The sequence below is a fragment of the Bactrocera oleae genome, chromosome 6 (genome assembly GCF_042242935.1).
Source record: "Bactrocera oleae isolate idBacOlea1 chromosome 6, idBacOlea1, whole genome shotgun sequence".
In the NCBI taxonomy this organism is placed as follows: Eukaryota; Metazoa; Arthropoda; class Insecta; order Diptera; family Tephritidae; genus Bactrocera; species Bactrocera oleae.
The window spans coordinates 5012515-5038438 of NC_091540.1; the positions used below are offsets into that span (position 1 = coordinate 5012515).

General features: G+C 36.0%; 1 long non-coding RNA gene across 6 annotated transcripts in view; it reads left to right on the forward strand.

The window, feature by feature from the left end:
• The window catches only part of LOC106622430 (uncharacterized), a 159461-nt gene extending 134104 nt beyond the window's left edge, over positions 1-25357 (forward strand). For 5 of the 6 annotated variants that reach the window (XR_004975587.2, XR_004975585.2, XR_011397144.1 and 2 more), the window contains one exon: positions 1302-3187. This is a non-coding gene — a long non-coding RNA (uncharacterized lncRNA). Of the gene's footprint in view, positions 1-1301; positions 3188-24836; positions 24930-24993 lie in introns of those variants that run through there. The other variant, XR_011397145.1, reaches the window with a different exon arrangement.
• The last annotated feature ends 567 nt before the right edge of the window (positions 25358-25924 follow it).

The window sequence follows — 25924 nt, forward strand, 5'->3', positions numbered from 1 at the left end:
TTCACCAGGTACATTGCGTAAATTTCGACATGATTAACATAATCAGTCGAGTGTATGCAATAAAAGTGCTCGCCTGCCGTGGCTGCGCCCGTATGCGCCAAATGTCAGACAAGAAAAAATGCCGCTACTTCGCCTACATACCTTTTTGCTTGCGCTCATGCTCATGAGTCGCGAAGTTTCGCAGCAGACAAAGCCACCTTAGCTAGCGTAGATATACTTAATCTACCTTTTGCTATTTTGTCACTTTTCGTTGCATCTTCGTGCGTCCGTCTGCCGTGACTCGTTAATCTCTCAGGCAGCTATAGCTAGTCTGCCTTAAAACAAGCTTCATCGTAATAATCGCATGCTCTAAATTTTCGCAACATTTACATATTTTGTCTGGCTTCGCCGAGCTTGCCGCAGTTCTTGCACCTTTTCGTCGTCTGTGTCAATTTTATCAAATTCGCGTTGATTTGTGTGCTTCTGCTTCATTTCGATATGTAGCTGTCACCTACTTATCTCTTCTCTCTCTGGCGTATCCTGGTTACTTGACACTCACACTTAACTGTTGTATATATATGCCGGTTAGTAATGAGATTACTAAAACACGTGCCGTCAATTAGTAATCGCTAACGGTTGACGTTTGTTATGGTGCATTCTAAGACTGTACTCAATGCAGAGTTGCTTTGCGATACGTGCGATAAAACATTTGTCATAAAACATAAAATTGCTTCAGTTGTGTGAAATTTAGTGATAAGCTGATAAATTCTCTTTGTGGAAGAGAAAATTTTGAGAACAAGAGACATTTTTAATTCGCTTCCCGAATAGTTACCAGACTGCGATTGAAACCTCTCGGTAGTCACTTTTTCAGTCATCAGTAGTTCATTTTCAGCGAGCCTGACAAAGTTGCCGAGATTGATATTAGGTGTCTTAACAAATTTTTCATATCCTTGAAGCACTTTGTCGATTTGTAAGGGTCTGGTGATACATATGTAGGAGTTTTAGGAATCTCAAGGGGCCAGCTTTCACAACCGTTCAAGTGGGATTCTGTGTAACCTTTGGTGCGAGGTTCAGCCTCACGACCTAACCCAAACTTATTAACAATTTAAAACAAATTTGGTACATTCAATTATATCAGGCTTCCAAGTGTCAAATAGCTAGTTTCCTACCGAACAGATTTAACATGTTACAATATTTCTTCTATTAGTTATCTTATACGGTATTAAGTTTAGAATCGAATATAGTAAATTATATAATAGAAAAATATATTTTTTTTGCCTCTACTTACATTGTCTCCGTAATTTACTCTTCACTCTCCGCAGGCGATCTCCTGCCGCATCCCTGCTACAATGTTAAATGTCCGCCGATGTCCGAAATGACCTGTCCACCGGACAGCAGTCTGCGCGAAATGCTCAACAGCATCGAAGTGCAACAGATCACCGCAGCGCCCACCAATGCCGCCGACGCCATGATCTACAATACCACCGAAATCGATGAAGACATCTATGCCGAGTGCTGTCTGACCAAAAAGTGCATCTGCAAGACCTGCTACATACCCGACTGTCATGGTGAAGATGAAGTGGTAGTCGAGCTGTTGCCCGAATCGATGAACAAACCCGGTCAATGTTGCGGCGAGTATGAATGTCAGCAGAAACCGAAGTGCACAGCGGACGATGATAGCGAACTGTATTGGTTGAAGGGTTGTCAACGTTGCCACTGTTTTGCGGGCAAACCCATGTGCATACAAATCTGCGATGAGGCCGTGAATAAGACCAAAGCCATTTGCAAGCCAGAAAAATTGAATGCGCTCTTTGAGCATGGCGAAAGCTGGCGTGTCGGCTGCTATGAATGCGAATGCATCGATGGCGTTGAGAAGTGCGTGCTGCCATTCTGCAGCAATGTGGATTGTCCGCAGGAACGTCAAGTGACGCTGAAAGATGGCTGCTGCCCTATTTGTTGGCCCGATTGTGCGCCAATGCCAAAGGAACTGCTTAGCGGACGCAATAGTGTGCACGGTAAATACGGCAATAGTCCACGGGCTTACGATGACGAGGAGGAAGATGATGAAGGTCTGGCTGACGATTTCGTTGATGATCCAAATAGTGCCCCACGTAGTTTGGATTATGCTGGCGAAAATGAAATTGATCCATTGTCAGATATACAGTTGGGCGAAGCAGCGGCAGCGAAGCCACCGCATAACACAACCGCAGAAGCGCAAACCACTACAAATGCCGCCATCTCCTTAACAACAACAACCACAGTAACAGTCAAAACCACCGCCAGCCCTGCAAGCCAATCGAGCTCCACTTTAGCTCCAGCCGAATACTTGCCCATAGCGCCAACCACGGCAGCAGCTTCTGAATCGCCAGCCGTGGCGCTTGCCAGTGAACCTGCCATAGCCACAGCTTGCCCGCCTGCTCTGGCTTCACGTCACGATGTCCAGGCCTCCTTCCAGCTTTACCCCGATGAAGACGACGTCATGCCGGCAGTTAAAGTCATCTCTGAATCGTGCAAGCATTGGATGATTTATATTGTTATCGGCATTTTGGTCGCCTTCATTGCGGTGCTGATAGCTTGGATTATACAGTTGCGGTTGAAGCAGCGCTCCTATCGACCGGTCTCGCACATCGACGACAATTTCAATAAGATGTCCTGTAATATCAAGCAAACAAATGCTTATGTTTAGATGCAAGAGAGTAATATACTTATATGTAATGGAAAGATACGAGTGTGAGAACGTAAAACTGTTTATACAGAGCAAATATTTATATGGGTGTTCTTTCGGAGCCTGATTCACGGCAGTAAAATTTAGTGTAACGTTTAGAACAATAACAACGATATAAAGTTTTAAGATTTCTTAGATGTTAGAATTATAACCTCATTTTTACTCAGATAGAAGAGGGATCACTTCATAAAAAAATCTCTTTTTAAAGCATGAAATCACAAAAATGAGCTGAGCAATTTTTTTGGACCTTTTACTGTCAGTCCTCAAGAGCAAAGACTAACGTAGTTACAGCAGCCGACGTCATACCATACATAATATATTTTTCACAGAAAAGGTTTTGGGTTCAGATCAGACATAAAATCTTCCTCAATAATGTCGGAAGATTTGGTCGCATATAAATGAAATAAATTACAAGTATCGCGGAACTTTAGCTCCCCTGAATTGGTACTTTGGGCAAGCCCGTAATCGCTCCGGCAAGCATAAGTTGTAAAGCCATTTTAGTAAAACGTAACATTGCGTCAAAAAATTCTTCAAAAAATTGCTCAACACACCTACATTCATACATACAACATCAATAAATTCATAAAATTTTAAACTTAAAATTTTTCGTTCAGAATTTTCAACATTTTTCGCATATCGTAGAGAAAAGATCTCAATTTTTAATTTTGATAACATTTTTGTTTTATACAGAAAAAATTTTAGGTTCTTCATTATACCCCATATACATAGTAAAATCATAATATTCATCTAAGAAAAATCAATTTATACACAAATAATTTGTATGCATATTTTTGACTAAAAGTATTGAAAATAATTATCATTTACTATACAAATACTTTATGTTAAAAATAATTTTTTTTTAATTTATAACTGTCTGTCTATTTAGCACTTTAGTTAAAAAAATATATTTGCTTTATTAAAATATTATAATATTATACATAGTTTTATTTTTCATTTAAATATAAAATAATTTTTTTATTATTTTAATAGTTTTAAATTGGCATTGATATAATTTATATGCTAAAAGTCTAAATATATTTTTTTAATATTGGAAATAACAAAATACCGTTTTATCATACCAAGAGATTAAATATTTCAAATTTTATATATTGATTTTTTATGCAAAAAACTAATTTTGAATGAGAAAGATATACAATTTGAGCAAACACTAATTACATCATTATTAATTTTAAAATACCTATGTTATAGTATTAATATACTTACAACCAGTCTATTTGGAACCCATATTTATCAAAGAGATTCAGGCTGGCTTATGTGCGAGGGTTTGTGTACTTGCTATATACATATGGCTCTAGTGAGCAGGAATACCATAAATAATATGTTACAAATAATGCAGCATAGAAATCTCGAATTCGTGAAAATATATCGATTAATCGACAGTTTCATCAATTATCGTTCATTTTAATAGATTTTCAATTTTGATATTGGTAAAATTTTTTACATTCATTTGATATGGTATAACTTTATGGTCAAGGCAAATTCTTTATTAATCAAAATTGTTTGTTCAAAAATAATCTAGTTTTAAAAAATTATGAAATTTTAGTGCGATACTTATCGACACATCATATGGCATAACGAACAGTAAAAACGATTTATTTTAATTTGTTTCAAGCTTATTGATTGGAAAAGCGATCATTTTTATATCATTTGTTTATTTGTATATCAATACCGATAAAATTTATCGTTTTTAAATTTTTAGTGAAAAATGCATAACATACATCATTTCGCAAATAAATCGATAAATTATCTGGCAAAGCTCGATATTTAATAGTTTGTCAGATATATCAATAATATTTATATTAACATAATCTAAAAATGCAAACTGAAATATTAATATAACAATATTACAAATATTGATATTTACTTTTTATGTAATCTAAAAATGCATTCAAACTGAGATGAAAAAATATCGATATTAATTTTTACCTAAAAATGCGTTCAACAGACATGTTTAAATTGCGATTATTTATTGTAAAAATGTCGATATTTAGTTTTTTGTCAGATTTATCGATAACTTTAATATTAACAAAAACTAAAAATTAATAAACAGCCAGAAAAAAAATTTAATGCAGTAATTTTTGAACAAAAAATATTCAACTCAATCTTTTTTTAAATCGGTTTCTATGGTATAATCATCATCATCATCAGCAAGATAGAAATATAGACACAGGCCAGTATGAACTCGAAAAATTTGAATTAAAAAAAACATTACTCAAAACAAAATAATTGTATACATTAATAATGCGAAGGATATTTAACATTTTTTTTTTTTAAATAAATCTACTTTCTATACTAAGTATTGATAGTCTTTATTTATAGAAATTAAATAGAGCAAATGGCTTAAGAACATTTACGAGTATATGGTGTGCATACATAAATAAATTGTATAAAATTTAGCTGAAGAAGTACACACTATGTATTTATGTGATATTTGTTAGTAAGTGATGCAAACAGTTAAGAAATGTTGAATATAAATTATTGAAGCTATAAGTAATGCATAAACCAGGCATAAATCAAATGAAATGGGTAACATTGTATACGCAAACGAAAATGTTTTCGAGCGTTAGAATTTTTATAAACGACGCTGAAATGCTGAACGAACGAACACTTTTAATTTAATTACTATTTTTAGTCTAGTAGAATATGTAAGGCTTAGCTTAGTTTTCAATTACCATTACTTAGAAATTAAGTGTGAAAAAATACCAGCTATATATTTGAAGAAAATAAAAATAAAGATACAACAAAATACAAAATGGAATGCACGCATTTAATTTCAAAAACTGAAAAATTGCTGGAGAGCAGGGGGAAGGGAGGGAGGGTAAGTATATAAATGATATACGACTAACTGCTGGAAGAATATGCGCCGTAATTCGAAGGTTAGTTACAACATTTTGCTCCTTTACTGCTATTTTTCCACTCTTCATCTTCAGCATGCCTACCTGTGCCTGCTTCTCCCATTCACTATCCCATCCTTACCGTCTATTTCTCTACCGTGCTCTTTATTACTATCCATCTCTAATAAATAGCACTTTGTATACCTAAGTATTAGTAACTTTGTTGTTTTTGTTGTACAACTATGCCTGCCAATCGATCATGCAAATCACAAAAGCATACAATTACAAGAAATCCAAGCAGACACACATACACGTACACTAGCGTATGCACAATAACAGGTTATATAGCTGTGGCATACATGTGTAAGTGTGCGAATATGCATTTGCTGTCCACCCCTCAGATATGTCACTTCATCAATTTACAAATACGACCTTGTGAAAATCCTTCAATATGGCCAACAAATACGCTTTGGTTATTGTTATTGCTTTTGTTGTTGTTTTTGCTATCGAACAATCTCAAACTAGGCCGGAAGTAGCGAGCGTGTGTGCGCATGCACGTGTGTGTGTATGCTAACAAATCGGAATTTTGCAAAGTTGCAAACATGCAATTTTCTTGCTACCAACACACGCGCACACGGACATATGCCGACAGCAATATTGTCGAATATCTATTTACACATGCCATGTGGCGAATTTGCATACAAAAAACGTCTATCAAAACTTGCAAAATTTGAGTGGAAAAAAATTACTTTTGCTTTTTCACTTTTCACAATGCTCTCGCTTTACCTCAGCTCTCTCGTCTTCCTTATTTTCTCCTTGCCCTTCCATTATGCAGCCAATCTTGGCGTTTTAAAGAATATGCCACAATTTGTGACATGAATGCGCGACATCATATTTGCTCTACTGTGACTTCAATAAGCCTTTCACATACTGTATTCATGTATGTGTGTGTGTGTTTGTTAAGTTGCTTTTGTTCAAGCCAAAGTTGCTCTCATCTGTTTCCTGTGCGCTCTTCTTCCGTTGCACTCCTTGTGAATGCACATCATTTTCCTTTCACAACTTCTTTTGCATTTCAACTTTATAAACGGATTACTTATTGGGGTGACCAGAAGAAATATCAATTTGTGCAATCTTTCCTTTTGCTCGTCTCAACAAATTGACTGCTGCGAGTGCGCTTGTTTGTTGTAAGCGAGTGAAAGAAAATTTCTTTTACAAATTCTTAGTTCCTATACGAAACTAATCGAATTACGTAGAAAATTGCTTGAATGGAAAATTTTGAATTCCTTGAAAGTCGCTTTACGACCTTTTCTATTAAAATGACTTTTGGTAAATATGCTAAACAAGGAACAGCAAAGAGATTCTTTCTAAAGCGTTGCTCAGCTATTATTTCGGTTAATATTTCTCAATATCCAATTAATTTGAAACTTAAAGAATTTTGAGGTTAGGTAATAGTTAGTTAAATACATTTTTCGGAGATATCTTTTTTTGTACGAAAACTACAGTATATCATTAACCTTTTTGGGTAAAAAGTACGAAGAATTTCGCAAACATTCCGAATCCAACAATAATTCTTTCTTTAAAAAGAAGAAAAAACCCTTAACTTGGGATGCAACGAAGCTATAATAACCTTCATAGGTGGTTTTTTCAAACACAAAGGTTATAAAAGATTTTTATTCTGATTTTGATCGGTGATACATACAAGGACTTGATTCCGATCCTTCAGTTTTTATGACGGCTATATGCTATAGTTGTATGTCGCACAGATAATGCAGTAAAATAAGTCTACCTTTTCGCGATTCGATTGGCTTTTTAGTCTTCGGTTAAAAATAGATCCTTCAGTTTTTATGACGGCTATATGCTATAATTGTATGTCGCACAGATAATGCAGTAAAATAAGTCTACCTTTTCTCAATTCGGTTGGCTTTTTAGTCTTCGGTTAAAAATAGCTTAAAGCTTCAGGCAACCATTCAGTAAACAGCTTGAATGATATTGCACTGCAAAAATTGAGTTGACGTCAATTAGCCTAGATAAACATAACCGCCAATCAATCTAGGTATAAGCCGTCCTAGCTTGGTATCCATTGTCATCACTTAAGCAATTTTGATCATTAAAATTAGAAAGCGAACTGTCTTCGTTTTATAACAGCTGCCGCTATTAATCTAATCTCGAACAAGATAATAGAGTGGAAGGTAGTGTCTGATCAGCAAAATTAGCTACCAGAATCACTTTCCGATTACCAGTTTGCTTACCAGATTGGCTTCCAAGCAGAAATCACGACAATTAAATAAAGCCTTAAATATATTTATATACAAACATACCTAAGCGGCTTTGAAATCACTAAAGCCTCTAAGGTTTCTTCGCAGATAATGAAAGAATGCCTTGATCTCTTAGTGGATCTAACATCCTATTTCACGATAAACCTGCAATGGATTCCAGAGCACTGTGATATTCCGATATGGCAAACATATGAACTAGCCAGAGCAGGTACCACCATACAATTAAACTCCGATAAAGAGCAAATACATATGTTTCTGGCAATTTTTAGATATATATTTAATCGTCAAGCATGTTATAGAGATATTGGTCAATAAGCAGACAAGCGTAACATAAATTTTATATGGACCATACATGCCGACTATTAAAATTCAAAAGAATGACATAAGAACTCTAGTATAACTGCTAACAGGTCACTGCCTAATATGTAGATATGCTAGCAGACTCAGGATACCATAAAGTATATAGACATAATAGATTGAAAGGATTTCAGTCCCGGTATTTTCACAATGGGTCTTCTAAAGACCCAGGTGCGTCATCAGACATCAACCCTGCCTACCTACTTATCTGCCTACCTTGAGTAGAAATGCTTGGAAAACGTAATATTTCATGCTTCTGAGAGGAAGCCATCTGCTTCATCCCAAATTTCTAACCTCGTTTTTCAAAATTAACCTTAGTCCACCAACTTAAAGGTTGTTCAAAGTTTAAAAGTCCAATGATAATTTTTGCCGATTTCCGCTTAAATGTTGGCTCTTTTATAAGCACGCCACATAAGTTCAACATTTCCGCTTTGTTAAGCGCTTAAAAATTTCGCACTCTCACGTCTTCAGCAATCCTTTACTCCCTCTCTTGGAATTTCTTGAACCGAAAATTTTCACTTAATATAAAATATTAATTGAAGGCGATTGTGTGCACTTAAGTGACATTAAAAAGTTGGCAGCGGCAGCAGCGGCGTAGCATCGTGAGTAGCTTGGTGATGACAGTGCAACTACTGGGCCGATTATGTATTCCTCTTCATGCCACATATTGCGCAATTTACCCACAGAGTTGCTTGTAATTACAACAACAATGAAGCACTAGTAATTTGCAAACAAGCGACTCATTTTACCAACTTTTTTGCTTCGGTTTTTTCGAGTGGCAGTAAGCCAGTAGTTGAAAGACTACCAAAAGTCGCCAAATGCCTGCAGATATACTATCTACAAATTACATAAGTGCAGTGCAGGAAGAAGGTGCAAAATGCTGAAGAAAGCGCAACAATTTGCCACATCAGAGCGTTGAGTGGCAGGCGCAACAATTCGCTGCCGAAAAAAACAAAATTACAACAACAAAATGAGTAGACTTATGCAAGTGTCTGTTGTGTTGCTGTTGGCGTGCGGGTGTATGCAGGCGTTAGCTGCGTCGTTGTCAATTTGAATTTTTGCTGACTTCACTTTTTTCCGCTTTTTTTCAAGTGTTGCAACGACTTTTTGCTGCTTTTGTTGTTGCTGTTTGTTGTCTTTTTAGTTGCTGCTTGCTTTTTTTTTGGCGATTGCTGTGTTGCATTCGTTGCTTGCACCTGAATTGAATTTTAATTAAAATTTACGCGACACCACGGACGGACTGCCTTGCCTCGCTCCAGCCAAACTGCCAGCGAACCCGCAAACATACTTTTGTTTTGTTTTTGTATTTTTCAAAAATATGCGCGTTAGTGTTGTTGCAGCTGTCGATGGCTTGTCGCAATTATCGCTACTGTTGTTGTACTTGTTGCTTGCGCTCGATTGGCGTTGAGGCATTTTAATGTCATGTCAGATGGCAGATATCGTCAAGTAGCGGCGTAGGTGTGTGCGCCGGTGTGTTGCCAGTTGAGTATGCGCAACTCGGCTACGAAAATTTTCAAGTGACCGCAGATATGTATATACATACACGGTATGTAAAAGTAGTTGAAAGTGAGTAACTTTTTGAATTTCGGGATTTCGGTATCAACTTATATTCGGGATTAATATTTTTTGCAGAGCACTAAACCGTATATGTTTTTGTTTTAGTTTTTTCATCTATTATTTTGTAAAAATGTAGCTGCAAATTCGGGATCCCGAAGTGAAAAATATATTTCAGCACTAAATCGGTTACGCAAATAAATTTATTTAATTAAAATATAGATATGCCGGCTGTAAATGAAGTTCTAGTTAAGGTTGCAACCACAAAAAAATTATACGAAGCTCGCTCTCTGCAAAGGATTTACTAAGCTTATAAAAGTTATAAAGCAGAGAAGCCAAACTTAGCTAGCAGTTTAACTTTTCTGAGCGTGAAAAAGCATGGGTGTGTGAGAAAGAGAGAGAATGAGTAGTAGCTGCAAACAGAACGAACGGATTCAAATGCTTGTAAAAAAGCTTTTTCATTTAACGAGAAATCTTCCAAAAATTTGGCAAGAATAATTTTTCAATACAATGGTATAATCTTCGAACAAATGGTTCAGACCGGACCATGTTTGCACATAGCTACCATACAAACTGTCCGATCAAAATCAAGGTAGGTCTCTTGTTTACCCTTTATGCTTTAAGAAATGCACCTGTTAGAGGCATTATAGCTTCGGTGCAGCTGAAGTTAACTTTTTGCATGTTTTTTTTAACTCTTTGGCCTCATTTCAATAAGTGTCATATCTTAAAAGATATTATAAAAAAATTTCGGTATTACCAACATTAAAGTATCTGTGAAGTGAAGTCAATGTTCGTTCGTTGCAAGTTTGCCAAATTTCAGTGATTTTGTTTTAATTTCGTTTTCATCTCCGTTCTTTTTGTTGGCAAGTTGTAGTGAATTTCGTTTTTAGTCACCTTGCATTACTTTCATGTCATTGGATTTTTGGTCGCATTTTATACGGCACCCAGAAGCATTTTAATTGTATGCAAATTAATTGTAATCACATCACATAGCTCTGCCAATTTATTTTGTATTTTTTACCCGTAATTAATGCCCTCAAGCAGTCAGTCAAACAATCATTTAGCCTGTTTGCCGATCAACTCACTCATTTTGATATGTGTTTAAACGATTTTTTTGGCTGATTTCGTCGGTTCGTGATTTTTCACCAAAAAATGGCAGTTCAAAGTTTTGGCTTAAGTACGTTCAATGACTTTTCAATACGGGAATAAATCATGTTACTTGAGATTGATTGATAGTGAGCAGATAGTGACTGGCAAGTCTGGGAAAATTTTTATGAAATTTTTACATTTACACAAATTTGCATTACTCTGGAAGTGTGCACCATATATACATAAAACTACTCTAAGTAATATATAATGTATCAGATATTGTTATTGTGGATTTACTAGATGATTCATGGTCAATCTGAAGTCAACTTATATTCTAACTTTTTAAGTGAGATGTACTGGTTATAAAATATTTTATTTGTTTTAATTTCACCGCTTCTGAAAATTTGTCTTTAAGAACAGAATTGTTTCTCTTTTATAGGTTTGAGACTACATACATATGCTTGTGGTCTGTTTTACTACGCACAATGAGAGAGAGATGATTTTTATGATGATGACCTAGCATCAGTTATTAGAGCGCTTTTATATTATATTAATATTATATATTACATTGATTATTTATAGGGTTTAGGTGCTAACCTAAAAGACCATAAAACTAGGGGACGATTTTTGGTGATATAAATTTGATATGCTTGTGACTTCTTATATTAAAAGTTTCTGTAAGTAGTACAGGGTTAGGATATAGGAAAATAAGATTATTTATAGATTTATTTGTGTTTTTTTTTCTATAGAATTGTACTTTTAATAATTTCCTACAAATGAAGAGCTTGCTTGTATATAAAGAACCCCAAGAAAGTCAGCGCAATGGAACCACAGCCAGCTATGTTACAGAAACATTCCACAAAGCTACTTAGAATATAGTTGTCTTCTTGTATCGCTAATAATCTTTGACAAATAGAATTAAATATGGTCGAGAGCTCCAATTTTCGATCACTTCTTGCAGCGATTTGGGGCCGTATGTCAGCAACAACGCATCAAATATTCTCTTTCAAGGCGTCAATCGTCTCAGGCATATCTGCATAAAAGAGTGACTACACATATCGCACACCAAAAATAGTTCATCACTCCAAATGTGACAATTCCGATTATTAGCAAAACCAAAACTTCAACCAAAAGTGAGTTTCATCGCTGAACAAAAATTTCTTGTGGAAGATCCGGAACGGTGGTCATCTCGTTTTGAGCTGAAGAATATTCCACAAGAGACGTAGTTCAAAGCAATAAAAACAAAAAAATTTGAAAGACTTAAATTGCGATGTATTTACCTACGTCGAAGAGGGCTTACACATACGGTATATTACTTGCGTAACGACTCGTCTTTACAGCCTTTCCACACGCTTTAATTTAACAGTTGCTTCAAGCTGTCAATAACGATCTCATTAGCTGGTGGTGTTGCACGCAGTTGTACCACAAATGGGTCACACCCAAAATTAACAGCGCATGCAATAGCGGCTGTCAGTGGCATAATAACATGTGGCAGCGTGGCATAAAACAGAAGAACGCACATATAACTTTATATATGGTGCATGAAATGATGTCGTACGGCATAAACAAGGCTACAAGTGCTGCTTTAAAAGCGCGTAAATTTTAATATAAGCGGAAAACATGCTTGAAGAATGATATGCACCATTTTTGGCAATGTGTAAAAGGTCACACTTGAGATCTCGAAAAAAACATAAGCTCTAACTGTGTGATACTACAAAACCAAGTACGCATTCACTCGCCTACAACCACTTTCTAGTAAAAGTGCAAGTGAAATGTGAAAACTAAGCCGCTAAAACATTTAGCAAGCACACTTTACTCTAAAGCAGCAGCTTTAACCACTCAAAATACCCTAAAATACTTTCAATTTAGCAAATTAATCCACTAACGTGGAGGTTCAGGGCTCACCAGTCATCACTCAACACTCGAACACTTTGCATACTGCCAGTCGGCGCGCTAACCAGCTAACCAAGTAAAAACCAACAAACCACCCGCCTCTCAATTATCCACTCAGCGCTCAGGTTGCTGAAAATTTTATGCACGCTTGCCGCGCTTGCGAAGCCGAGTGCTCTGCAACACAGCGTGTTCGGCATAAATTTTGACAGCAGCTGTCAAATGGCGGTGGTGCACATCAAAAGCGCTTAGTTAGCATGCAATTCGCTTGTGCGCATCAACAAATGCACGCCATAAATTTGCTAACTTACTTGGGGTAGGGAAGCATGGCAAGGGGGTACATATATTTAAAACGAATATGCGGCATTTTTTGCTGGCATTTTGAGCAGACGTGATTTTGTGCGCCACGAAAATTAATTTTGTAATTTTTTTTTTCAATTTCAAAAAATTGTAAGCCCCAAATCACTGAAGAATACCGAATGAAAGTTCGGTATTGAAAAAAAAAATTTTAATTGTTGAATTGGATAAATGTAGCTGAGCACATAAAAGGAATTTGATTGTTTATTAAGCGAAAATATTGTACTATTTTTGGAGCTGGAAGTAAAGCTTTGAACTTATTTTTATATTTATGCTTTGATAATAAAATAAATTATTAATATATGTTTATTATTAAACAATGTTCCATGAATTTATTAAAATAATAAAAAACTGTTGGATCTTCTTCTTCTATCACAAAATACTAACTTAAGTAGAGGCTTCCCATTCCATTCGAAATTTTGATATGTTATCACTTATACATACATACATGGGAGTGTATAAGCACTTTACAAAACCACAGTTCCCGACTGCTTATAGCTTAGCGATGCCACTTCTAATATATTTTCTGTGAAGCTCGCAAATAAGACACCGAAAGAGCTGAAAAAATAAAGAATGAGGAAAACCCATAAAAAAGGCTCGAAAGTTGTTGAGAGAGCTAATTTCAGCTGAGAACCAGTGGAAAATAAAACAAGCTAAACTAATTTTCACTAATTTCTTTATACCTATGTCACCGATTAGTTAGCTTCTTCATTGTAGGTATTATCATTGCTTATGACGGTACTAGAAGTTAGCAATGAACTGACCTCCTGTGAAGTTACTTATATTAAGAGCTCTGATCTCTCTAAAAACCAAATTGGAACTTATTATCGCTTCCATTTTTCTCAGCAAAAGGTTTATGTTTTTTTTCTCTTCTTCGTCGCTTTTACAACATTTTCGCTGCATTTTATTTTGCTGGTATTTAACCAATAATCGAGGCAATAAATTTTGCATTTGAATATGCGAATTTTGTTTGGGTACTCAACAGTGATTTTGACAATCATTGCACGTTTTTACTGTCATTCATTCATTCATTAATTCGCTATTCATTTGTTCGTGATTTTGTTTCATTATTTGTTTGAGGTCCCAACCGATGCCTTCTCGCATAACAGATATACAAAACTAATTGGCTTAGAGTTTAAACGGATTTTAAAAATCAAACTTAAATTTCAGATTCCATTTGTGTGAAGATACACGACACAGTCTGTCGTAAATTTGATTGATTTTAAATGAACAAAAATAGTTTGCACAAAAGAGACTCCCAAAGAGAATCGGGTATATAAATATCCCATATAAGAGTCAGCATCGTGACTTCATATACAACAAAAAAAAATAATAATAATAAGAACAAAAAGTAGTTAACTGTTTTGCACTTGACTCGTTTTAGATTTAGTAGAGGTCTGCGGCTTCCTGTCTCATACATAAAAGAGTCAAGGGACTGTCACTTAATATAACCTTAACTCTCCTAAATTTTGGTAAGAGAATTGTAAACAGTTTTATATGTAGAATATCGCTATATTTGTGAACATCTATAGTAATATATTGTGTCGAGGTATATTTTGTATGGAACCGGAATTAACTTCCTTATCAATTTACTGGCAGTTCAACTCAAAAACTCATGCACTTAACTAAAGCTTTATTTGATTAATATTTCAGAGGCGCTTTAATACCACGATACCGATATAATTTATAAGAAGTTTACAAAAAGACCGACAAGACCGGAAATACCATAAAATATACTGGAACTAACATGAAACAGAGGCCCAAAATCATGGAGGCAACGAGTTACTTTTCTATCACCAGAAGTAGTCAATTTATTAGCCATTCGTTACAAAGCCAAATGTCACAGCCTCTTTGGAGTATTCGGGTACGCAAAATGCTTACTCATGTAAGAATTGAAACTCGGAAGACCATTGACATGCTCTCAAATTCTCTTCCGAAGCTATTAAGTAAGCCATATTTTCCCGAATGACAGTCGTAAAGCTTGAAGAACTTGGTAAGACCCGACCAACTTTGTCGAAGTACCACTGTGTATACACAGTTATAAAACTGTTCTTGGATGGGCAATGTATTCGGCCTTTTATAATCCGCCTCCTTCACTAAAACTTCGATGATACAGGTCTTTTAATAATTTTATTTCATTATTGTCGATTTAGTCTTTCAACACGAAGTTACATAGAAGAATACATAAGTACCCAAAAACAGTGTCTTCATGTCTTCTCTTCTGGCATTAAAGACCAAATTTAGTGTCCCTTAGTCTTTTGTTTACTTTCTTACCATCATTTTAAGCATCTTCAATTTGCGTTAATTTGTGTGACTCGCATAACCTCAAAAAGCCTTTTGCCATACAATTCACATGTTACTTACACTTCCTACTTTATTAATGTTTGCTTTGGTGCCAGTTTTATTAATGACACCACATGCGGCGTGTGAATGCAATAATTCCTTGTACCACCCACGTACATACTGGTTGCGATGATAATTATATTGTGATGCGACTCACTGCTGTGTGCCGATTTAAATTTTACCAACGTCAAAGCCTTAATTATAAGCGAAACAGCAGGCGATAATGACCAATCATCGACCGCCAACCGCGAACCGCCAGCCACCGAACAATGAACCAAACTTGCCAGCGCAACCAAAAAGTCGGCCAAGTGACCAGTCAGCCAGACGGCCGACTAACCCATCAACGAAATGTGAAAAGCAATTTGCATAATTTACAAATTCTGCGATGTTAACGAATGATAAGGCAGCGCTCGGGCTGTCGGTCACTCTGTTAGCCATAAAGTCAGCGATTGCTGCTCATCACTGTGTGTTTAGTAGGCAGTCAAAATTTTTTGATTGTTATGCGATGTAAATGGTATCCGGTTTTTACATACCTTGTTGCAATTGGCGGAGTGTAATATTTGATTTTGTGAAGCCTCTCTTTGAGTATCTGCTTCAATTAGCTTGCTGAAAAAAAAATTCAGAGCTTCAGGGATCTCATAATTGTTTGGTAACCTCAAGACCTCAAATAGCATAAAAAGATCTGTAGAAGACACTTTTATATAGGTTATCTCAATATATAGAGTAAAAATAAGAGCTATTGCAGCATTTGATTAGTGGCCTGTTAAGTTAACCGCAACAAACAAAAACTTACAAGCTCTGCTCAAAATCCGCCGTGAAATGGACTCACTAAGACCATGTCAGCAAGTTTTCTTTGTTTGTATGCAAGATTTTGATCTTCAGTTAAAGGAGAGAGTTTAGAAACCAAGAACTCATAGGTCCGACTGCTGAAAAACGACTACATGGACAAGAGATGGACCAGCAATTAGAGATACTAGCTGAAGGTTCTCGAGGATTCAGCGGTAAGACGCAGTTATATAATCTGCCCAACCCAAAGGAAGTTGGTCTATAAATGAGACCCGGGTAATGATAGCATATCCGCTGCATGAAATCAAGCAACAGTTAGCTCTAGCGTTGGATCTATGGATATCCAGTAAGCTTGACAAGCGCTGGTCTGGTCCAAAGTTGAACGTAAGAGGTCCTCTGAACTACTTGCTCTTAGCAAGATGCATCTCGCCGCTCTGTTAGGACACTATACAACATACATATACATACATACATATGTATCCCGTCAGATGCAAATTAACAAAGCCGTATGGAGGAAGACGAGGTGAAATTATCTAAGCATCATTCTAAAATGTCCAGCTTTTGCCAGACGAAGGTTGAAACATTTCCGTAGACACACAGAACCTGGCGAAGTTGATATGACATACCTTAACAAATTTGTGGTAGGCTCTAAGCGCTTCGTCACACTATAAGGGTCTGATGATCCATATTTGGGAGTCACACTTTTAAAATGACATGCTGCGTTACCTTTGGTGCGAGGATCAGCCTTGCGATCCAACTTAACATGGGCTAAAATAGAGTTGCCAGATTGTTTTAATTAATTCTATGTTATGTTTATCAAAGAATGCATAGTTGCCTAATTTGTAAAGAAAATATAAAATGACAGCGCTATTCATATATATTTAGAAGCAACTTTATTTTGTTGTCCAATTCAATATAAATGAAAAAAATGAAAAACAAAAATATAGAACCTAATATTAAACACAAGTCAACCGCAAAGTTTGTAAATACTTTTTCTGAAACTGATTGCAACTTTTTTCCTACGAATTTCATATATGGTCTCATACCACTTTATATAATATTTCACTACATTTTTGCACGTTTTGAAAACCAATTATTACTCATACAACTCCCTTTTGGCTTTTTATAGGACATTTGTCATTTCACTTTGCTATAAATCACAAATGTTTGCTGACTTTTCAACATGCAACTCAGTACGCGTTACTATGATGAAATGTCAGAAAGGACAAGCGCGAATTTTCACCCGAAAAAAGCAATAAAAATATGCAAATAAATGCGAGTAAAATAAATGGAAAAGACAAAAATGTTGAAATTGCAACAGCCAAGACACATTTAAATGCGAAATAAATCAATGCGGACATGCAAAAATATTTTTATATGCAAATATATTTATATATGAATATTTTTGATACGAAATGTCTACATTTCATTTATTTATTTTCGAAGAAGTTAACGAAATTGAGTTATTCACTTCAATTGCCAGCGCAGAGTGCAACAAATGCGTAGGCGTCGATTTGCAGCTGGGTCAGCGGGGTACTTATTGTACCCCACCACAAGCTTAGTAGCGAAAATCGCTTAAAAGCGTCGCCATAATTGAAAACAAGTGCCTTAAATATCTGATCGACTGTCGCGCATAGCACAGCTGTTGGTGGCACATGTGTCATCCTCGTTTGTGCACATACGCTTACCTATAACATAACTACCGATAACACAGCCCAAGTACACAAGGTGCAAGCTGTGAGGAGCGGTATTGTTGTCAATGCTTATCACAGCGATCGACAACACAAATCACGATATTTCGGAATGATTGACAGCGACATTGCTTGCAGTCAGTGTTGGTAAGCAGTGACGAATACGCGATGAGTAAGAGGGCGAGAAAGAAAATATATGTTATTTTATATTTTGAATTTAAATCATAGCATATATAAATGCATATATAAATTATGCGTTGAAGAAGACTAGAGCAGTAATGTCTAGCAGCTAGACTTATCGCTTTCAGTGATTTTTTTTATTTTGACTGTTACTTGGTGCAAAAGAATACGCAACTCCCTAAAGTAGGTGAAAATATTAAATGGTTTAAAAAACAGGGTTTCTTGCTATTTCTTGCAACTTTGGTCGCTTAAAAGGATATATTTTCTGTACCATATGCTCTAGTGTGAAATTGCAAGAGAGGCAGCGAAGGTAAAAACAACGGATAGGAGCCGTTTAAGCTCGATTTTAAATCTCCTTCATTTTAACATTTTTTATAACACAAAATTTGCTAGGTATTTGCAAGAAATTTTTTGAGAATAAGTATTCGTCTATGTTTTTAAGAATTTCGATTGACTGCTCACCGTGGATTAGCCAGAAGGTCCTCAATTTCCACTAGGAACAACTTTACATTACAATTAATGCAACAAAATATTTTTAGGAACTTCGAGTGAGTAGTATAGTACCTATAAGGCAGTTTTCCATAGATATCCAGTTCAAAATAAACATTACTATCAACTGCCGCTCCAACTTATGCTGTCAAGCCAGATATCAAAAACAACACTATCGGATTTCGTTAAGAATTTTCACTACTAAATATCTTCTACTTCAACCCCTATTCGCCTCTCCTTACTACTCAACTTGCTGCTGCTGTCTTCTGCGAAAACTTCAACTTTTCCTCTCAGCTTATCGGCAGTAGCACATCGCTTTGGCTGCACTTTCTTTAGCCTTTTTGGAGAATGACATTATTTTTAGACCGCAAGTGAAAATAAATGAAACTGAATGCAGTCAAAGTGTATCTCCCGCCTGTCAAAACAGCGCAAGATTAATTAATTTTGTTGACAAGCAGCACGCAGCGGCCAATAACAAAAGCAAGTTAAAAGTATTGCGCAAACAAGTAGTGAAGAATTTTGGAAAAGAAATAAATGCAAAACCAACAAATGGCTCAATCAGGGTGTAGAAGAGCATTCGCTGCAGCTTTTAATTGGCTGAAATTGTTTTGAAATACTGGTATGGATAAGAATTATTAGTGTTGACGTATATAAATGGATTTTTGACTGGAAATTTTCTGTAATTTAAAAGTAGTATATTAATTCATTTTTGCTGCCAAAAAAAAGCTTCTGAAGATAGTCAGTTACTAGCGAGAGTAGCGCTACGGAAGAATAACTGATATACGAAATGTTGCGCTTCAATATATATTGAAACGGCAGGTACTAAACAATTTCTTGAATTATATTTGCGTTAATACACTGACCTAAATAAGTATTTATCCACAAATATAACAAAAATGATAAAGGACTGAGCCAAAAACAACTAGTTGGTAAACAGTTCATCGACGTCTTTCGTCGACAATATTGACATAAATAAGTAGATATTTTTCTACAAACACATTATAAATTAATGGCCCAAAAACAACTAGTTTGTACCTAGTTCAAAAAAGTTTGACTATTTTTCAGCGAATACATTATAAACGACTGTTCCAAAAATAACTACTTTGTAACCAGTTTAAGCAAATTTTTGAGCATTGCTATTTGATACAAAAATATATTTGTAGAAGTAGTGCCAAGTTGCTATTTTATATAAAATAAGCCTACAAAAGAAGTGTGGAGTAGCAGAAAACTCAATACAAATGGAAGAGTATTCACCAATATGCACCTGCTAAAATATTATCACACTCGACTTAACCCGAACACAGCTAGCTAAGCACGTTTATGATATTACATTTTGACATGCACGCGCCGAGAGCAATTAGGCGACACCTTTTTCCGCTTACAAACAGCATTTAGCCCATACTAGAAGGTGACAACAATGGCATGCCATTATATCTATTTCAGCTACCGACTCATATCTTTTTCACGCTTATAGTTATTTAATGGTCGACACTTAAGACGCCTTTTATCGCTAAAGTGTTGAAAATGCACTAAAATAAATATGGAAAAATTAGAAAAAATTAAAAAGTATTGTTAGAAAAAGTGTGCGAAAAGTGAAAACACGCAAAAGAGAGAAGATAATAAAAATGAAATTAAATACTATGTCACGCACGTGAGATGAAAATGAGTTGACTTATAGAATATATACGCATTTTCGGAAAGATTTATGTAATTTACTTAGAAATACTGATGGCACATGTTAACGACAAGCCGACAGGTCAGGTTGGCAAGCCAACACACATAATGGATTACATATAAATATAAATAATATAGATACATATAATACATGCCTGTGGTGTATACCCACAAGTTGTCAGTACCTGAAGTCATTACAAGACGCCACCCAACAAGCCATGTTCGCCGGTCTCTATCCATAATGAGCGCCACGCATCGGCTTGCATGCTCGTAATGATGGTTAAACGCTATGCTTTGCTAAGCTGTGTTGTTGCTATGCCAAGCTGCACTTGTAGCGAGGCGCTCAGCGTGAATTCGCTCTGCACGTGACATGCTCACTTGTGTGTCAACATGCATAATTATGCGCGTACGAGTAAAATATGGTTACATGTGGCATGCTAAGTTATGGGTGTTAAATTTAGGTGCTGTCAGAAAGGCGTTCCCCAAACGTAGACAGAATGAAATGCTGACCCAACCCAGTGCTGTGAGATACGAACGACGTGTAATTCAATGGAGTTACATTCGTTTTGTGGCTTTCACGTGCTATGAGTTATGTTGACCGGTTAAGGATAAACTGCTGTCATAATTAATATTTTGCGAATATTTCAAGTTCATACGCCCATGTAGAGACAGTCTTAAGGTGTATAACTGGCGTATGTGTGCGGAAAAGAATTTCGTTTTAGTTAGTCCTAAAAGTATCGTCGCCCTTTACGATCAAAAGTGGTCTTATATATATGATGATGTGGTATAAACCTTCACAAAGGTTTGAAATTCAAACAAACCGTTCCACAAGTTCAACAAATTACTGAAGTGCATTCTTTTGAGTTCTATTAAAAAATCTCTAGCTTTTGAAACGTTTATCGCATTCTACAGTCTTCTTATTTTATTACTTACAAGACAGATCTGCAGGTAATACATTGCTCAATATGGTTTAACTTTACTTCTACGAAGAACTACTATATGTGAAAAAAACAGGACAGGGTTCAACAATGTACCGTCGAGATTTAGACACAGTTGGGAATATCCTACTTTTACCAGAATTTTGACGTATTTTGTGCTATATATTGGCAACTGACTAAGAGTCTAAATGCTGAGTTTGATTGCTTTCAAAGCGCTTGGAAGAGCATTCTAAATGTTTCTATATCGGAAAGCACAATTTTTTTAGCTCAGTAAGTTGAATATGGGCTGTCAAAGCTCGAAGTTTTTAGGAAAATCACATTTTATACAGTTTTTTGAATTATGCACGAGACTTTGAAAAAGAATTGCAAAACTATTACTCGGTTATCTAAAAGGACAACCGATTATGCTAGGGTTTCAAAGATAATTTCTTGTTGGTGTTTTCGAATATCAAAACGGGCCGAAGTCCCGAATTCCGAGGTGAATATTGTCACCAATTGGACCCATTTATATATTTTTCAACTGAGTATGCGATTTTTATTCAGAAAATATCTATGTACGAGTAAGTAAATATTCCAACGGAAAAAACACAGTAGTAAGAACACCATGACCCACAAAACCTACACTAATTAAGCGAAAAACGCAAAGTGAGCTCAAGTGAGCAGTTAAGCCAAAATATATATCTGACCACTACTGACCGTTGGCCACATTTGCAAAAATCTGAAAATCCTTGTTTTAACCATGCATTCAATCATGCTTCATAAGCTCTCCAAACAAAAGTGCTGGCAGAAAAACTAAGCACACTTGGCGGCAGAAAGGTGCGAGACCATCGAGAAAAAAACTTCACAAACACTTTTTCAGCCAAATTACACTTTCACAAATTCGTTGGAACTAAGAGAGGAGAGAGCATGCAAGCAAATAAATATTAAGAAAAAAATAATAAAAAAAAAATATATAGCAAAGCAAATAAATCATTGCTGCCAAGTCAAGCAATGAAGCCAAAAAAATACAAAAACAAATACGAAATTTTAACAAACTACCCACCAAAAAGGTCACAGCAATCGAGGCCACAACAACAGCGCCGTCAAGCATTGTTGGTGTGTGTGGCGCACAGCATTTTGTTGCATTTGCATAAACCACACCGAATAAAGCATGCGCTGTTGCAAGCACAACAGCACGAATGCACAAACAATAAATCGTTGATGTGTGGCGCCTGGAGGGGGGCGGCGCGGACGTGCATGTGCACCAACTGCTGGTATAAACGCTCGGTGCACTTCCTAATCAGATATGCTGGCGCTGGTGTTGTTCTTTTTTGCTTTTGTTGTTGCTGTTGCTATGCCTTTTTCATGTTGCCTCTTAAACGATTTGTTTTTGTTATTGCAATTTGCTTATCAATTTCGTTGTATCTTGGAAATTTGTTACAAATTTCGTGTGCGCCAGGTGTGTTGCACACACGCGCACACCTCCGCACACAAATACAATGAAGAACCCACAGTCATAGCATAGCAGCCGTGAATCGGGAGCCGGCAGCATCATCAACGCCATCAGCACCGGCGTTGCAGTGAAGCGTTATAAATTGCTGCTGCTTAGTTATTGCCAACACCAGCGCACCAGCTGTATGCTTATACATCTATTTATGTATCTACTTACATACTTCACAACGTCTGGCCCTTAAGCCGCTGCTGGCTTTGGCGCAAGCGCGTTGAGCTCGTTTAGCAACGCAAATCGATGATATTGATGACTCTGCTTGGCGTTGGCGCTTTATTACCTGCCGTCGATTTGTTGGGGGTGATAAAATTTGCACAACAACAACAAGAACAACAAAAGGAAAACAATTTGCAATAACAATGCGCGCATGTTAAAGAAATGTGGTAAAATATCGCACATTACGGTACAATGTAAGAAAATGTTTTGCCGGCGGAGGGTTTATTTCGTGTTAAAATACTTCCGTCTTCACGGCGTGCTTGAGTTGTGGTATACACATATGTATATATATTGGTTTTGCCAATTCGTACAAATGGTAAATCAACATCGTGCCTCGCTGCACATCAAACAGTTTTAAGTATGTAGACAACTGTAAGTAATAACTGTTCTTACGAGTATCAATCTTTTTTTCATTTATTGCTGCGAAGAGTAGGTGAAACAAAAATCATTTCCAATTTGCTTCGAAAGCTATTATTTAGCATTATACTTAATATTGATATCGGAAGAGCACGTTTAAAGAAATAAATTAGTGGTGGCTAAGACAGTGTAGATGAAAAGCTCAAACTTCATATTAAGCCGTTGTATGCACTAGCAAGACAGAAAAAACACATTTGTTGTTGTTGTTTTTTTTAAATTTATTTTTTTTTTTTTAAGATATATTTTATTTATGTGATATTTATGTGATGGTAATGTAATGTTTTTAGACAAAATGGCAGCTTCCTAAAACCAGTCGGATATATATTTTAGGAGGTATACGTTATAATAACTTAAATGCTGACAAAGCAACGATTTCCGTCTAAAATTACACAAAATTTTACGCCCATTACAACATATTACTATATTCTTCATGCATATACTTCATGCCGGTAGATCCAACAATGAGAAACACAAAAAGTCCCGATCGAAAACATCAATCCCTCACCCAAAAATGGTTTAGTCTTTCACAAATTCCTGACATAAGCTTTCAGTAGTATTCTTTTGAATGATCTAAGAGATTTGGAAGCATCTCAGACTCCTTAAATTGTACAAACTGTAAGGGTCATGCTCATGCAGTCAGGTTTTTTACCGGGTGTCCGTTGCAGAAAATACTTGGAAGAACAGGAAGTAAAATATCTCAAAAATTCCTTTTTAGCAGTTCAAAAGTGACGCCTATCTTGATCAGTCATAGAACCTAAGCTAACATAACCTGACTAGTAAGTGTAGACAGTTTTGTCAGCAATAAGAGTTAATGAGCAGTAGCATGGAACCTCATCAAACTTCCCTTAGCACTAGACGCTGCTATCAAAAAGTATTATCCAATTAAGTGGTGACCACCTGTAGATCTCATAGCCTAGACTTATACCCAATAGACGTTTATCTTTTCATAATTCGAAAAAAGCAAGCGAAAGCTCCTTCTGAGCTCTTCTTAGTCTTTCATTTGTAGTTCAACAAGCCAAAGATGCTTGCTGGTGTCCTTTGAAAGCTAACAAACATAGACCGGACATTTACAACATAATTTTGCACAAGCTTTAGCTTGCTATCACCAGATCAGACGCATTTATTAAAATCTTAGATATTTACAAGTATAACTGACTTGAAATGACCATTTTATGAACTTGTGAAACACCTTATTAATAAATTGTTATACAGAGGTTTCTATTACAATTTTGAATAGATATGTCGTCTAAAATCACGGAGAATACTTTTTGGTGAAATATCTCAATTCGTGGCAATGAAAAAATCAGAAGACGATTGACAATGCTAAAAATACATACATATATAATGTGATGTAAAAATAAATCCATTATTTTATACAATATTTCTCTTGAGGTGAATTTTCTATCTCGTTAAACTATAAAAATCACAAAAAGAGTACTTCAAGAAAATAATGCACTTTAGCTATTGTATAAATTTAGGATACATACATACATACATAGGTATATAATATTCTCATGCATAAATATTTTTGCAGACCTCTACGACCTGAATTAGCCATTCTTACAGCCATTATAAATATGCATGAGCGCATCGTACTGCCGCAAATACGAATACAAGTAAAAAGTAAGTATGTATTAAACTTTTGAGAAACAGAAGACGTGCCTCAAGATTAAATAATAAATATTTTCAAGTGTCACGCAAAGCACTCTAAGGCAGTTGAGGCCGACAAGGCAATCGTAAACACACAAACACATACAAACATGTTCGTGCATATGAATTTCACTCGCTGCAACCCAAAAGCAACTGAACTTGACCTTACTGCGGTGAAACTTAAGAGATATAGAGATATGCCTGCAGATCATATGCGCATAAGCACATTACTGTAAGTACATAAGTGTGTAAGTATGTATATGGAAGGAGTGCTGGTTGCAGGCACATATGCGAGCAAAAACTTGTCTGCAACATTAAATTCAACCTCTGTTACTTGCAGCGCGGCTACCATAGTCGACGGCAGCTAAATGCAAAGACGAAGGAAGGCGGTTGAAATTTCTTTGTTGTAGGAAAATAATATGTACATTTAATGTGTAGAATGTAAGTTTGGTTATGTAAGAGCAATCTTTGCGATTTCTTTTGGAAAATCCCAACGAAACTTACACGAAAATTAAACCTGCTTCCCCGAAATCTCTCGTTATTTAAAAAAATAAAACCCTCTATTTATATGAAACTTTATTCTAGACTAAAGGATTTTACAAAAAGCGGAGAAAGATTTATGGAAACTCGACTTTGGAGAAGCAAAGAGTCTATATTCTTTATAGTAGATGGCGCTCCTTCATTCTGCCAATAATTTTTTGTTCTCTCAAAAGCTCTTAGAAGCTATCTAAACCAAAAAACCCATAAAGTTTCGTTAGTGTAAATGCTTCTTTCCTTTCCTTTCAACCAAGTATGAAGTTTCCTATACAGACGCAAATAAAAAGGAAATATGAGCGAGTATGTTCTCTGCAGTAGTACTAATTTAAAATTACTGCATTTACCTACTCCGTGACAAGCAAACAGTCTTCAGTCTTAGCTCTCCAAATTAATTTACACATCATGAAAGCGCACAGTGCCTCAAAGTGGAGAAAA